The sequence below is a fragment of the Zingiber officinale genome, chromosome 2B, assembly GCF_018446385.1.
Source record: "Zingiber officinale cultivar Zhangliang chromosome 2B, Zo_v1.1, whole genome shotgun sequence".
NCBI lineage: Eukaryota > Viridiplantae > Streptophyta > Magnoliopsida > Zingiberales > Zingiberaceae > Zingiber > Zingiber officinale.
The window spans coordinates 41,796,599-41,809,599 of NC_055989.1; the positions used below are offsets into that span (position 1 = coordinate 41,796,599).

General features: G+C 38.5%; 1 long non-coding RNA gene across 1 annotated transcript; it reads left to right on the forward strand.

The window, feature by feature from the left end:
* The first annotated feature begins 7,128 nt into the window (after window positions 1-7,128).
* Window positions 7,129-8,949, forward strand: LOC122049091. The gene is made up of 3 exons (XR_006130820.1): window positions 7,129-7,501; window positions 7,960-8,018; window positions 8,786-8,949. It is a non-coding gene; the product is annotated as an uncharacterized LOC122049091 (long non-coding RNA).
* Window positions 8,950-13,001: the final 4,052 nt, after the last annotated feature.

Below are 13,001 nucleotides of genomic sequence, written 5' to 3' on the forward strand. Positions count from 1 at the left end.
TCGCCTCCCCTTCTTTTATATTACTTGCTCAAGGCAAATAAGGTATGATTTTTTTACAAAAATTAAAATCATCCTCTTGTTTTTCCTTTTTCCTTTTTATTTTTCCTTTTCTTTCCTCTTGATTGATTCAATTATCAATCATGAATTGATTGGCTGGCCCCTTGCTTGGGCACCAAGCAAGGGTGGCCTGCCACATCATCAAGGAGAAAAATAATTTTTACAAAATTTTATAAAAGAAGAAATCCACTTATAAAATTTTACAAGCTCTCTTTCCTATTGTGGGAGTTAAAAATGGAAAGTTTTAAAATTTAAAACCAAGTTTTAAAATTTAAAACCAAGTTTTAAAATTTAAAACTTCTCTTCTAAAATTTCCTTTTTTAACATGGTTACAAAAATAGAAAGTTTCAAATTTAAAACTTATCTTCCTTTTTTTCTAAAAACCATGAGGATGTTTAAAAAAGGAAAGTTTTCAAACTTTAAAACTTTCTTTTAAACCATGTGACCTAATTCAAATAAGGAAAGTTTTTAATTTTAAAATCTCTCTTTTAAAACTTATAGATTTCTACAAAGAGAAGATTTTAAAAATTCAAAACACCCCTCCTATTTGAATTTATTGTGGCCAACCCCTCTTTGCTTGGACACCAAGCAAAGGGTTGACCCCTTTGAGAAGGAATTGGCCGGCCCCTATGGCTTGGTCACCAAGCCATGGGTCGACCCCCTCTTGGATACCAAGAAGGGCTTTTCATGAGTGGACTTGAGGCATTAATGAGGCTACGACAGGGACCTAGAGGAGAAATTGGTTTTGGCCTTCCGATGAGCTTGAGTATCCCGTGTTCGCCCCGAACACACAACTCAAGTTCATCAACAATATCTCATTCCACTAGAGAGTTATTATTGCATTACCACACCAATCCCAAATTACATTATGGGCTCCTTCTTATCATGAGTGTGTTAGTCTCCCTGTGTTTAAGATATCAAATGTCCATTAATTTAATTGAGTTACTTACAACTCACTTTAATTAATATCTAAGTCCAAGAGTAGTACCACTCAACCTCATTGTCATGTCGGACTAAGTCCACCTGTAGAGTTTAACATGACAATCCTTATGAGCTCCTCTTGGGGACATTCTCAACCTAGATTACTAGGACACAGTTTCCTTCTATAATCAACAACACACACTATAAGTAATATCATTTTCCAACTTATCGGGCCTATTCATTTATCGAGCTAAATCTCACCCTTTGATAAGTTAAAGAAAATAAATACTAAATATATATGCTTGTTATTATATTAGGATTAAGAGCACACACTTCCATAATAACTAAGGTCTAGTTATTTTATTAAGTCAGTATAAAAAGAACTTACCTAAAATGGTTCTACTCAATACACTTAGAGTGTACTAGTGTAATTTATTAGTCAAGATAAACTAATACCTAATTACACTACGACTATTCCAATGGTTTGTTCCTTTCCATCTTAGTCGTGAGCAACTGTTTATAATTTATAAAGAACTGATAACATGATCTTCTGTGTGTGACACCACATACCATGTTATCTATAATATAAATTAATTGAACAACTACACTTAACAAATAAAATATAGACATTTGACCAATGTGATTCTTTTATTTCATAAATAAATGTTTACAAAAGCTAGGTTTTTAGTATACACTCTAACAGTTAGAAGCATGTCCTCAAGGATTTGAATGACTCGTTCTGACTGACAACCTAACTGAAGGTGGAAAATAGTACTAAATGCGAGCTTCATAGCTAATCCGTGGTGCAGACTCTTTTACAATCCAGAAGTAAATTTTGGATCCCTATCACACATAATTTGGGCTAGAATCTAGTGTAGTCAGACAACCTCTCAGGAATATATTTCTACATACTGTCATAGTGAAGGTGGTCTTTATTAGTAGAAATGGGTCAAATTTGTAAGTTTATCCACAATAACCTAGATGACATTTGATCCCCATGGTGAGGTTGGTAATCATACCACAAAATCCATAGTGATATCTTCCCACTTCCATGTGGGGATCATAAGCGGTTTTAATAGTTTTGCGGGCCTCTGGTGTTCTGCTTTCACTTGTTGACAAGTAAGACACTCATGAACTAATTTGACTATGTCCTTATTCATCCCCAACCACCAGTACATTAGCTACAAATCTTTATACATTTTCGTACTTCTAGGATGAACGGAATACGGGGTAGTATGCACCTCGATCATAATGTCTTCCCTGAGCGAACTGAACTTTGGCACCCATGAGTGACCCTTGTAACGCACAATTCCATTCACAGTCATATATATATAGCACGACCCTTAGCTTCATCTTTATGTTTCTATTCCATCAGTTGCAAGTCTAATGCTTGTCTAATCCATATGCGGTTAAGAAGGTTCGACATAACTATCAGTGTTGACAAATTAGATTGCTCATTCAGTCTTAACACCTCCAAAGATCATCCGTTGAAATTCTACTATCAACTATTGTTGGGTGGTCAACTATGATAACGTCACGAACTTGTGACTCAGAGCGTTTGCCACTACATTAGCCTTACCTGGATGGTAATTAATATAGGATTGATGCGTGCTAGGGGGGAGGGGGGTAAATAGTACTCGTGGCTTTTTTACTAATTTCAGAAAACACAGAATAATGTAGTGGAATAAAGAGAGAAAATAAAAGAAATGCTAACAAAGTTTCTTTTACTTGGTTCAGAACTTGTGATGACTCCTACTCCAAGGTTCGTGATCGTTGATCGCTTACGTTGGGCAATCCACTATCAATTCATAAATTTTTTACAAAGAAGAGTACAGAAGATTAAGTATTAATAACGAGGTTTACTGACAATAATGAATAGCTGTAGATCGACGATTGTTTGAGCAATGTAGAAGAGAGAAGCAGTTGTTCATTCTTGATCTTAGAATGACTTTTTAAGCAATTAGTCGATCCCTTTTGTTATAGCTAACCCAGACCTGATCCAAATCCACTAATCTCAAGATCATATTTGACTCATTGCTGACCGATCGACCAATCCTCCTGATCGATCGATCGATTGATCGATCTTGCCTGAATCAGCTCGGCTTCCCATGCATCTTCTGCTGCTTCGGATGAGTCCTCATTTGGTCGGTTGATCCCGCCATTCGATCGACCGATCCTGCCATTCGATCGACCGATCCCGCTGACCTCATTGGCCTATTTGATCCGATCTACCCGGTCTGACCACGTCGACGCCTATCCACCATTTGGTCGATTGAACCCTAGGTTTGGTCGACCGATCCTTCGTTGAATTTGATCAGTTGGCTGGAAATCTACTCTGCTAGCTTGGAGGTTCGGTCGACCAATCCCCGATACAATCGACCAATCCCCGATTCGGTCGATTGATCAAGGCCAAAACTAACCCTGTAAAAGTGTTAGTCTCCTATAAAATAGAGTTAGAATAATAGAAAATAATAAAGTAATATAAAAGATAACCTTTGACAGCCTCTAGACTGTTCAGTTCTGACTTTCAGATTTTCCCAAAACCCTAGGTCGAACTAATGCCTACTGTTCCCTCTTCAGGGAACGCGTCCTCAGCTACTCATCTCAGGAGAGTTTACCTTTTGCCAAACCAGTCCTCCAGACCGTCTGAACTTTTGCTTAGCATCCAATACTTCAGGTATTCATGTTGAATGCCCGCTCCATAACCCGTCCAGACTTTCACCTAGTTCTCCGACTCTAGGATTTTTCCCAAAGTGATCGACCCACCAAGACTTCACTCAATCCCCTGGATCAAGACTTCGTGGCTAACCGCAGCTAGGACTTTCCTTTACCTAAGGTTACCTCCCCCTAGGGGTTTTCACCTGCCTATAAACCACTAGGACTTTTACCTAAGAACACTTAGGACTTTCCTACAAGCTCATTCACACTTGTTAGATAGCAAGACAACTTAACTTTGAACCCTCTGTCATAATCAAAACTTAGGTTCGATCGTCTGGTGCTCCCTACACCAACAATTAATGTCGCAGTTGTAGTCCTTCACTAATCCAACAGTGTCTCTACCTCCAAATCTTTAAGGCAAATACTACACGTCTAATTCCAGATCATGCATGGTATAGTTTTACTCATGTACCTTCATCTGACGAGAAGCATAGGCGATTTCCTTACTATTCTACATTAACACAACCCCTAAACCATTCTTGGATGCATCTGTGTACATTACAAAATGCCTTGTACTACATGGAATTGTGAGAATTGGTGTCATCATCAATCTTTCCTTCAACTCTTTGAAACTCTTTCCACAACAGTCAATCCATTCAAATTTTTTCCCCTTCTTAGTTAAAGATGTCAGGGATAGTGAAACCCTTGCAAAGTTTTGGATGAACTAACCTTCGATAATAATCCACCAACCCTAGGAAGATTTGGATTTCAGTAGCATTCCTTATTGTAGCCCAATTTTGGATTACCTCTACTTTAGCTGGATCCACTTCTATACCTTTCCTCAAAATGATGTGTCCTAAGAACACAATCTGCCCTAACCAAAAGTCGCATTTATTGAATTTTGCATACAAGCGCCGAGCCTTCAAAATCTGCAGCACTGTAGTCAAGTGCTGACGATGCTCTTCTTGGCTACGTGAGTAAATTAATGTGTTATCAATAAAAACACTGAAAAATTGGTCCAAGAATGGCTAGATAATCTGGTTCATCAAATCCATAAAGGCTGCTAGAGCATTGGTCAGCCCAAATGGTATAACTAGAAACTCATAGTGGCCATAACGAGTTCTGAATGTAGTTTTACGGATATCCTCATCTTTCACCTTTAACTGATGGTAACTCATCCTTAAGTCATTTTTTTGAGAATATTGCTACTCCTTGCAATTGGTCGAATAGATCATCAATTCTAGGTAAGGGATATTTATTTTTAACTATAACCCGGTTCAACCCTCGGTAGTCAATGGACAGATGCATCGTTCCATCCTTCTTGCGGACAAACAACACCGATGCTCGCCATGGTGACACACTCGGTCAGATAAATCCCTTATCAAGTAGCTCATGCAACTACTCTTTCAACTCCTTCATCTCCGTAGGTGCCAATCTGTATGGTGCTTTAGACATTGGAGTGGTTCCCAGTATTAATTTAATTCTAAATTCCACTTCCCTGACTAGAGGCAAATCCTGATATGTCATCCGAAAATATCTCTAGAAAATCCTGTGCCACTTCAACCTCATCCAAACTCAGTCTAGGTGTCCCTGGATCAACTGATATGTTTGCAAGGAAACCCTCACACCCTTTAATCATCATATGGTGAGCCTTACACGTTGTAATGATATAAGATAGATTCAGTTCCAATGTCACCTTGAAGACCATTCAATTGGTGATTTCAACCTGACATCCCTTTTTCAATCAATGGTAGCCTTGTGTTAAGACAATCAATCCATTCCTAAGATCACATCAAATTTCACCATATTCAAGATGATAAATTCAATGTACATTGTACAATTGTGCATTAGCATCTCACAATTCTTTATCATACCATTGTCATGCAGTTCTTCCCCCAAACCTCACCGTTGTTTCTTCTAGTAGCCATAGTCCCATATAACCATAAATATTTATATCACTACCTTACATGTATTCATAAACACAACTGCATTCATGACTATAACTTTGAAATGCAAAATCTTATTAACTTCAAGGCTGGAGTGTCTGAGTCCTCCATGAGATTGCATACACACACTGTCCTTTGGGAATGACTGCTCTAATACCAACTGAAACAACCCTAACGAATTATTCATGGCTGAACCATACCATATCAATAATACCTTGGCAAGTGATTTACTAGAAACTAAAACCAAAACTCCACATTGAAAGAAAACAACTTTGCATCACCTATAATTCATAATTTTGAAACATATCTCCCAAGAAGCATTTATGAACTCCTACTAATGCAAGCAACAAACCATCTCCATCGTATACAAACATAAGGAATAAAGGGAAAAGGACTAATAAATGGCACTTGGAGTTGCTGTGTTAGATTTTGGATAAATAAATATTATACATATAAGGTAGGATGACTAACTATGAAAAAAAAAACCTTAGTATAATTGAATTTGTTAAAGGGATAATAATGATGATAATAATCATTTGATAAATAATATATATATTATAGATAAGTTGTAGAAGGTTTACGGATTTAGTTGGAAAGTTTTTAGATGTTTTTTTTTATCGAAGTTGGAATAATTCATTGGGGATATATTATTAAGAAAGGAAAAGGTCCATTTGATTATCCATTTACCCTCTGTTTGGATGGAGTGAGGGAAGGTTTATTAACGGAAGGGGAAGTAAAGTATTTAACTTCTTCTTGTTTGGGAGGGAGAGAAGGTTCATTAACGTAACATGTGTTACTTTGTTTGGGAGGAAAGGAAGGGGAATAAAGGTTAAATAGATAAAGTTACAAAATACTCTTACTTTTTAAATTAGAAAATTTTCATAATATTAATATTTATTTTATAAATATAAATTAGATATTTTTAATAATAAAATTAATTTTTTATATTATCATTTAAATTAGTTACTTTTTAATAAAAATTGTTTTTTTATACCATTCATGATAAAATAATGAATTACCGATAATCAAGTAATTAAATGAGAAATAATGATTTTAGAAACCTTAAATAAAAAAAATTTGAAAGATAACGCTGATAACAAGAATTTCTATTCTTTAAAAATTTATTAAATTTTGATGGAAAAATTAAAAAAATAGTAGATATCCTCTTATATTTTGACGACAAAAATGGTTTCTCCCTTCAATTAAGTTAGAAGACATGTCGGATCCCTTCTCTAATAATCTGACAGCAAGCGAGCTGTGAAGAAGGTGAGGAAATTGAACTCCGACGATATAGCAAAATTAAAAATTGGAACATTTCTTAAACTATTAAGAACAGGGATAAAATTGGAATAATTTTTTTTTATTTCCCTTCCCCTTCCTTACATCCCAATTCAGGGTGTAAGAAAATCTCTCTTTCCATGGGTAACGAAACTTAAAGCTTACCCTTCCTTACCTTTCCTTCCCTTTCCTCACTCCTTCCCAAAAGAGGTTCAAAGTTTTCCTTCCCCTTATTTCCCCTTCCATCACCTCCTCCCAAACAGACCATTAAAGGGAGTCGGGGAAAAAGGAAAAAGTTAGCCCTACCTTCATTCAGCGCCAACTCCCCTCTCCCCATGAGATTTCCTTTGCTCGGTGCCAGCCTGCCTCATAGACACCGCACTTGCGGAGGTCGACTCCCCGCAACCTTCTTCTCTTGGCAACCACTTCTGTTCGGCGCTATGCCTTACTCTGACGCCCTTCTCCCTGTGACCCTGTGACCAACGGACGTGGTGTCGCATCGCCATGTCTATCCGTTCACATCCAGGCAGTGGCATCAGGAGGGGGAATTTCCAGAGGTCGAGACGCCATTGACAGCCCAAGCCACTAAGATCCACTGCCTCTATCAGCCATGGACATCCACTACCAAAGATGAAACCGAGGTAATCCTTCTGGTTTACCTAAATTTTGTGCAAGTGGCCCTATTTCTGAGTAGAAACTGGAATTTAGGGCTGGGATTCATCAAGGCTACTGTTAATAGTAAGAAGGGTGAATTAGGTTTGCTTCAATAGGTTGTGGTATGCTAAACGTGGGTTAAACTTTGGGTTGGATAACTCTCTGTTAACCAGAGAAGTAAAGGAGTTAATTTTCATTAGAATGATCAACTAATAGTAGGGGTAAAGTTAGTTGAACCATATTATTAGTTGGTGTTATTAGCTAGTAAGGTTGCGACTTAATTGATTAAGTACAAGTCAGTTAGATTTATAAACGGGTAGATAGATTTATGAAGCTATGGAACTAATGAATAAAAGACTAGTACCAAAGAATGAGGGAATAAATTGTGTATTTGAGGTTGTTTCCTAGTATGAGATTATTACTTAAATGGTCTTTGTAATTGTAGGATTTGAGCTCGAGAGAGAACACCAGACTTGAAGACTACTAGAACGTTCTACATATGAGGTGGGTTGTTTCCTCTGGTTCTCTTTTAGATCCTTGGAAGTTGGTGCATGATTTTATTTTTATGATAGTATACATAGCATACCTTAACTCTATATCTGATTGATTCCTAATAATTGATATTTGATTTGCTTGCCCTTATGTTCATTACATTGGATATCTTGCAGTCTTCTTGTTGCTATATCTGATTGATTCCTAATAATTGATATTTTATTTGCTTGCCCTTATGTTCATTACATTAGATATCTTGCAGTCTTCTTGTTGCTATATCTGATTGTTTATTCCATTCAATCCCTTTAGATAGTGACATGTACCCTGATACATGGTGATGTTTGTTTCTGGTTTTCCTAGTTGGGTATATGTAGATTTTGACTACCCACGGGACCATCCGTCATAGTGCGTTCTCCCACAGTCTGTAGCTAGATAGCTATGTTTACGCCCTATCTACCCACAGGACCATCTGTGGTAGAGTGTTCTCCCGCAGGCAGTGACCACGAGTCTACCCACAGGACCATTCGTGGTAGAGTGTTCTCCCACAGATAGTGGCATCCTACATGCCCTAGTTGCACTCTATAGTTATTGTGTACATATTATATATATATGCCATGTTTGGTTGTTTAGGTTTATGGATTTCTAGGTTGGTGCTTTTCTCTTACGTCCTCTAGTAAGTGGTACCTGAGATCACTCCTTTACCTTTTAATGCAATGCATATACCCATTGAGTGTTTTGCTCACTATCCCTTTGTTTTCATTTATATTTCTGGTTAGCAGGTAGGAAATAAAGTCATGTCGCTCGGAGATCCTGGCTGTCGGCCCACGATGTTCGAGATGTCTTTAGTTTTATTTTGTTGTCAACATTTTAACTTTTTGGTATTCAAAATTTGCATTTGGAATTTATTATGAAAACATTATTTGTTTTACTTTTGTAAATTCTCTACTTGGTTGGTTTGCAAATAGAGTATGTTATTTGTTAGACATGCGCGCATGCAAGATTGTTCCTATTTTTACATTTTATGTTGGGTCATGCGAGTGCCCTTGTTGTCTTCTGTTGTGATTATCTCCAGTCATGTGGGCTGAGGTTTTATTGTTATACCTGTGTGGCTATGTATCCAGATCCCTTATGTTATTAGAAGGGAGGAGATGTTGTCTGGTTGTAGGGCAGGGACTCCTTCGGGGTATGACAATTTTATTGGTATCAAAGCTCAGGTTACGATGCTGATGTATGTGTTTTGCATTTTGTATCAGTTTAACCAGTTTTGGACCTCTCAAGTTGTGGGATGTTTGGCAAGCTGATGGACATCTTCGAGCTATAGGAAAGTAAGAAGTCTTTAAGTATTGACTTATTTTGACTTTCAGGTAATGCCACCTAGCGGAATAGCCCCTATTCGTGGTCATGGTTGAGGGCGACCTCGGAGACGACCAATAGACATAGTGGGACTTGACCCTAATGCGAAGATTATTGTTTCCTCTGAGTCACCGATGGATGTGGAGTCAGAGACTAGGGGTCGGGACAGTCAACAACATAGTAGGGGTCAAGGAGCACCAACAACAATACCAGCATTGACCACTACTAACTGGGTAATGGATAAGGCACGTATCCCAATGCTTGCCCAATTAGTGAAGAATCGATTCACTCTCTTCCATGGATGATATGATCCATGGGTTACACGGGCTTGGTTGGACAACTTATAAAGTACTTCCGGATATATAACATGCATCGATGTAGAAAGGGTGGAGTTAGCAGCTTATCATTTATGGGACCAGGCCACTTCCTGGTGGAGGATGTAGTAAACTGTTCTCAGAGAGCAGAGCATCAGTTGGAGTCTATTCAAGGAGGCATTCGAGAGATAGTATTTTCTTGTCGTTTTTTGTATGGCCCGCCGCCAGGAGTTTATGAATCTCAAGCAGGGTGACCGTAGCGTAATGGAGTATGATGCAGAGTTTTAGCGACTCACTGAGTTTAGTCCCCACCTTGTGGCACAAGACTATGATAGGATGTTCCAATTCACACAAGGATTTGCGGCTTATATTCGGGTCAGGATGTCTAGATCTACTATTGGCACATATCGGGAGGCGTTAGATAGAGCAATACTGATCGAAATGACCGAACAGTAAGTGTCAAAGGAAAAGGAGTCCATGAAGCAAACACTTGAGACACAACCTCAGGATCAGAAACATCATGTGGGCGGATAGAAAATAAAAAGTTAGAATCAAAGATCAGGAGCGAACGCTGGAGAGTCGTCTCGACCACAAAAGTCAGCCGAGGGTCATCTGGATCTTCCCGTCCCTATCAGGAAAATTGAGCTGCTGATATTAGGTGTGTACAATGCAACTTACAAAGTTATACCAAGTCAGAATGCCCTTTGGACGAAGTCAGAATGCCCTCATCAATTGACTTCAACGCGTGCCAGTCAACCGTAGCAAGGATTTGACCAAGCACCCGCACCCTCAGGAACCTAGCAACCCAATCCAGATGCCGGTCGGATCTATGCCATGACTCGAGAGGAGGCATAATAGGCAGGAAGTTCGATCATATGAGGTAAGATCTTATTCTTTGATATTCCTACAAATATATTGATAGACACTGGTAATTCCCATTCTTTTATATCTCATATATTTGTGGGTAATATTGGAAGGGTTCCAACACTTAAACCGTGTGGATTAGCAGTAACTATACCCTCAGGAGAGGTACTGACAACTAACTAAGACGTTAAAAGTTGTCCCTTGGACTTTAATGGCCACACTCTCACAGTAGACCTATAGACACTAGAAATTGTAGAATTTGATATAATTCTAGGTATGGATTGGTTGGCCACTTACCATGCTACAGTTGATTATCTAGCAAGAGTGATTACCTTCCAACCTCCAGATCAACCATCGTGGGAGTTCATCGGTGCTAAGGACAATAGAATATCTATCATTCATCATTGCAGGCTAAAATATTACTATCCCATGGATGTAAGAGATACCTATTATCATTGATAAGGGTAGATAAGAAAAGTATACCATCTCTTTCGAATGTGCGTATAGTTCGAGAATATCCTGATATATTTCTGGATGAACTTCCGGGCTTGCCACCACAAAGGTAGGTGGAATTCGCAATTGAGATACTTTCTGGGACAACACCAATATCAAAGGCCCTATATCGTATGGCGCCAAAGGAACTAGAAGAACTAAAACTACAACTACAGGAGTTGCTAAACAAAGGATACATTCACCCTAGCATCTCACAATGGGGAACCCCTGTGCTATTCGTTAAAAAGAAAGATGGATCACTAAGGTTATGTATCGTTTACCAACAACTAAATGCAATGACCATCAAAAATAAATACCCCTTGCCTTGGATAGAGGACTTGTTCGATCAGCTTAAGGACATGTGTGTGTACTCTAAGATCGATCTAAGATTGGGCTACCATCAACTTAGGGTAAGAGATGCCGATGTACAGAAGACTGCATTTTGCACACGCTATGGACACTACGAGTTCTTGGTGATGCCGTTCGAACTCACTAATGTTCTAGCTACTTTTATGGATTTGATGAATCGAGTATTCATAGAATATTTGAATTGATTTGTTATCATCTTTATATATGATATACTGATATACACAAAATCAGAGGAGGAGCATAAAAAACATCTCCACATAGTTTTGGAGACCTTACAAAGAGAACATTTATATGCTAAGTTTAACAAATGTGCTTTTTGGTTACCTTTTGTAGGTTTCCTTGGACATGTGGTATCCAGTAGAGGTATTTCAGTGGATCCACAAAAGATAAAAAGCTATTACCAACTGAGAACAACCGAAGACTGTTTAAGAAGTTCGTAGCTTCATCGGTTTGGCAGGGTACTATTGAAGGTTCGTGGAAGGCTTCTCTAATATCGTAACACCCTTGACTCAACTGACCAAAAAGGGAGTGAAGTTTGCATGGGAAGAGGATTGTGAGGTGAGCTTCCAGGAGCTTAAATGAAGACTAACACGTGCACCAATTTTGGTGATTCCTTTGAGTGAAGATGGATTTATACTCTACTTCGGCGCATCCATAAAAGGATTGGGTGCAGTTTTGATGCAAGGTGACCGAGTAGTATCATATGCTTCCCATCAATTGAAAGACCATGAGAAGGATTACCCTATCCACGACTTGGAATTAGGGACATCATCTTTGCGCTTAAAATATGAAGACATCATCTATATGAGATCACTTTTGAAATCTTCATAAACCACAAAAGCCTTAAATATTTGTTCACACAGAAGGAGTTGAACCTCAGACAAAGGAGATGGATGGAGTTCTTGAAGGACTACGATTGCACTATAAATTACCATCTAGGCAAGACCAATGTGATAGCAGATGCACTGAGTAGGAAATCTCGGGGAGCCCTAGCTAACCATCGAGTAGTAGTTACAGATTTAATCCAACAATTCTCAGAAATGAATTTGTTAGAAAAGGGGCAAACACAACAAGGGATGCTAGTATCCATGATAGCTCAATCAACCTTAGTGGAACAAATCAAAGAAGCACAAGTTAATGATCAACACCTCAAATTCTTAAATAGTGAAATTAACTCAGGACGACAACCATAATTTTCACCCAAAGAGGATGGGACAATCCAGTATCGAGGTAGATTGTGTGTTCCAAGACACATCCAATTAAGAAAGACCTACTTCAGGAAGCACATCGGTCACGATTTGCAGTTCATCCAGGTAATACTCACATGTATCAAGATCTAAAATACTCTTACTGGTGGAATGATATGAAGAAAGACATTGCATATTTCATAGCGCGATGTTTAGTGTGTCAACAGGTAAAGGCAAAACACCAGAGACCAGCAGGACTACTCCAAAAAATCAATATACCCGAATGGAAGTGGGAACACATCATAATGGATTTTGTGGTGGGGCTACCCAAAACACAAAAGGGGCATGATGTGTAGGTCCAGGTAGGCCAGCTAAAAGGGGGTTAAATAGCCTGAAAAAATAAATCAAGACCTTTC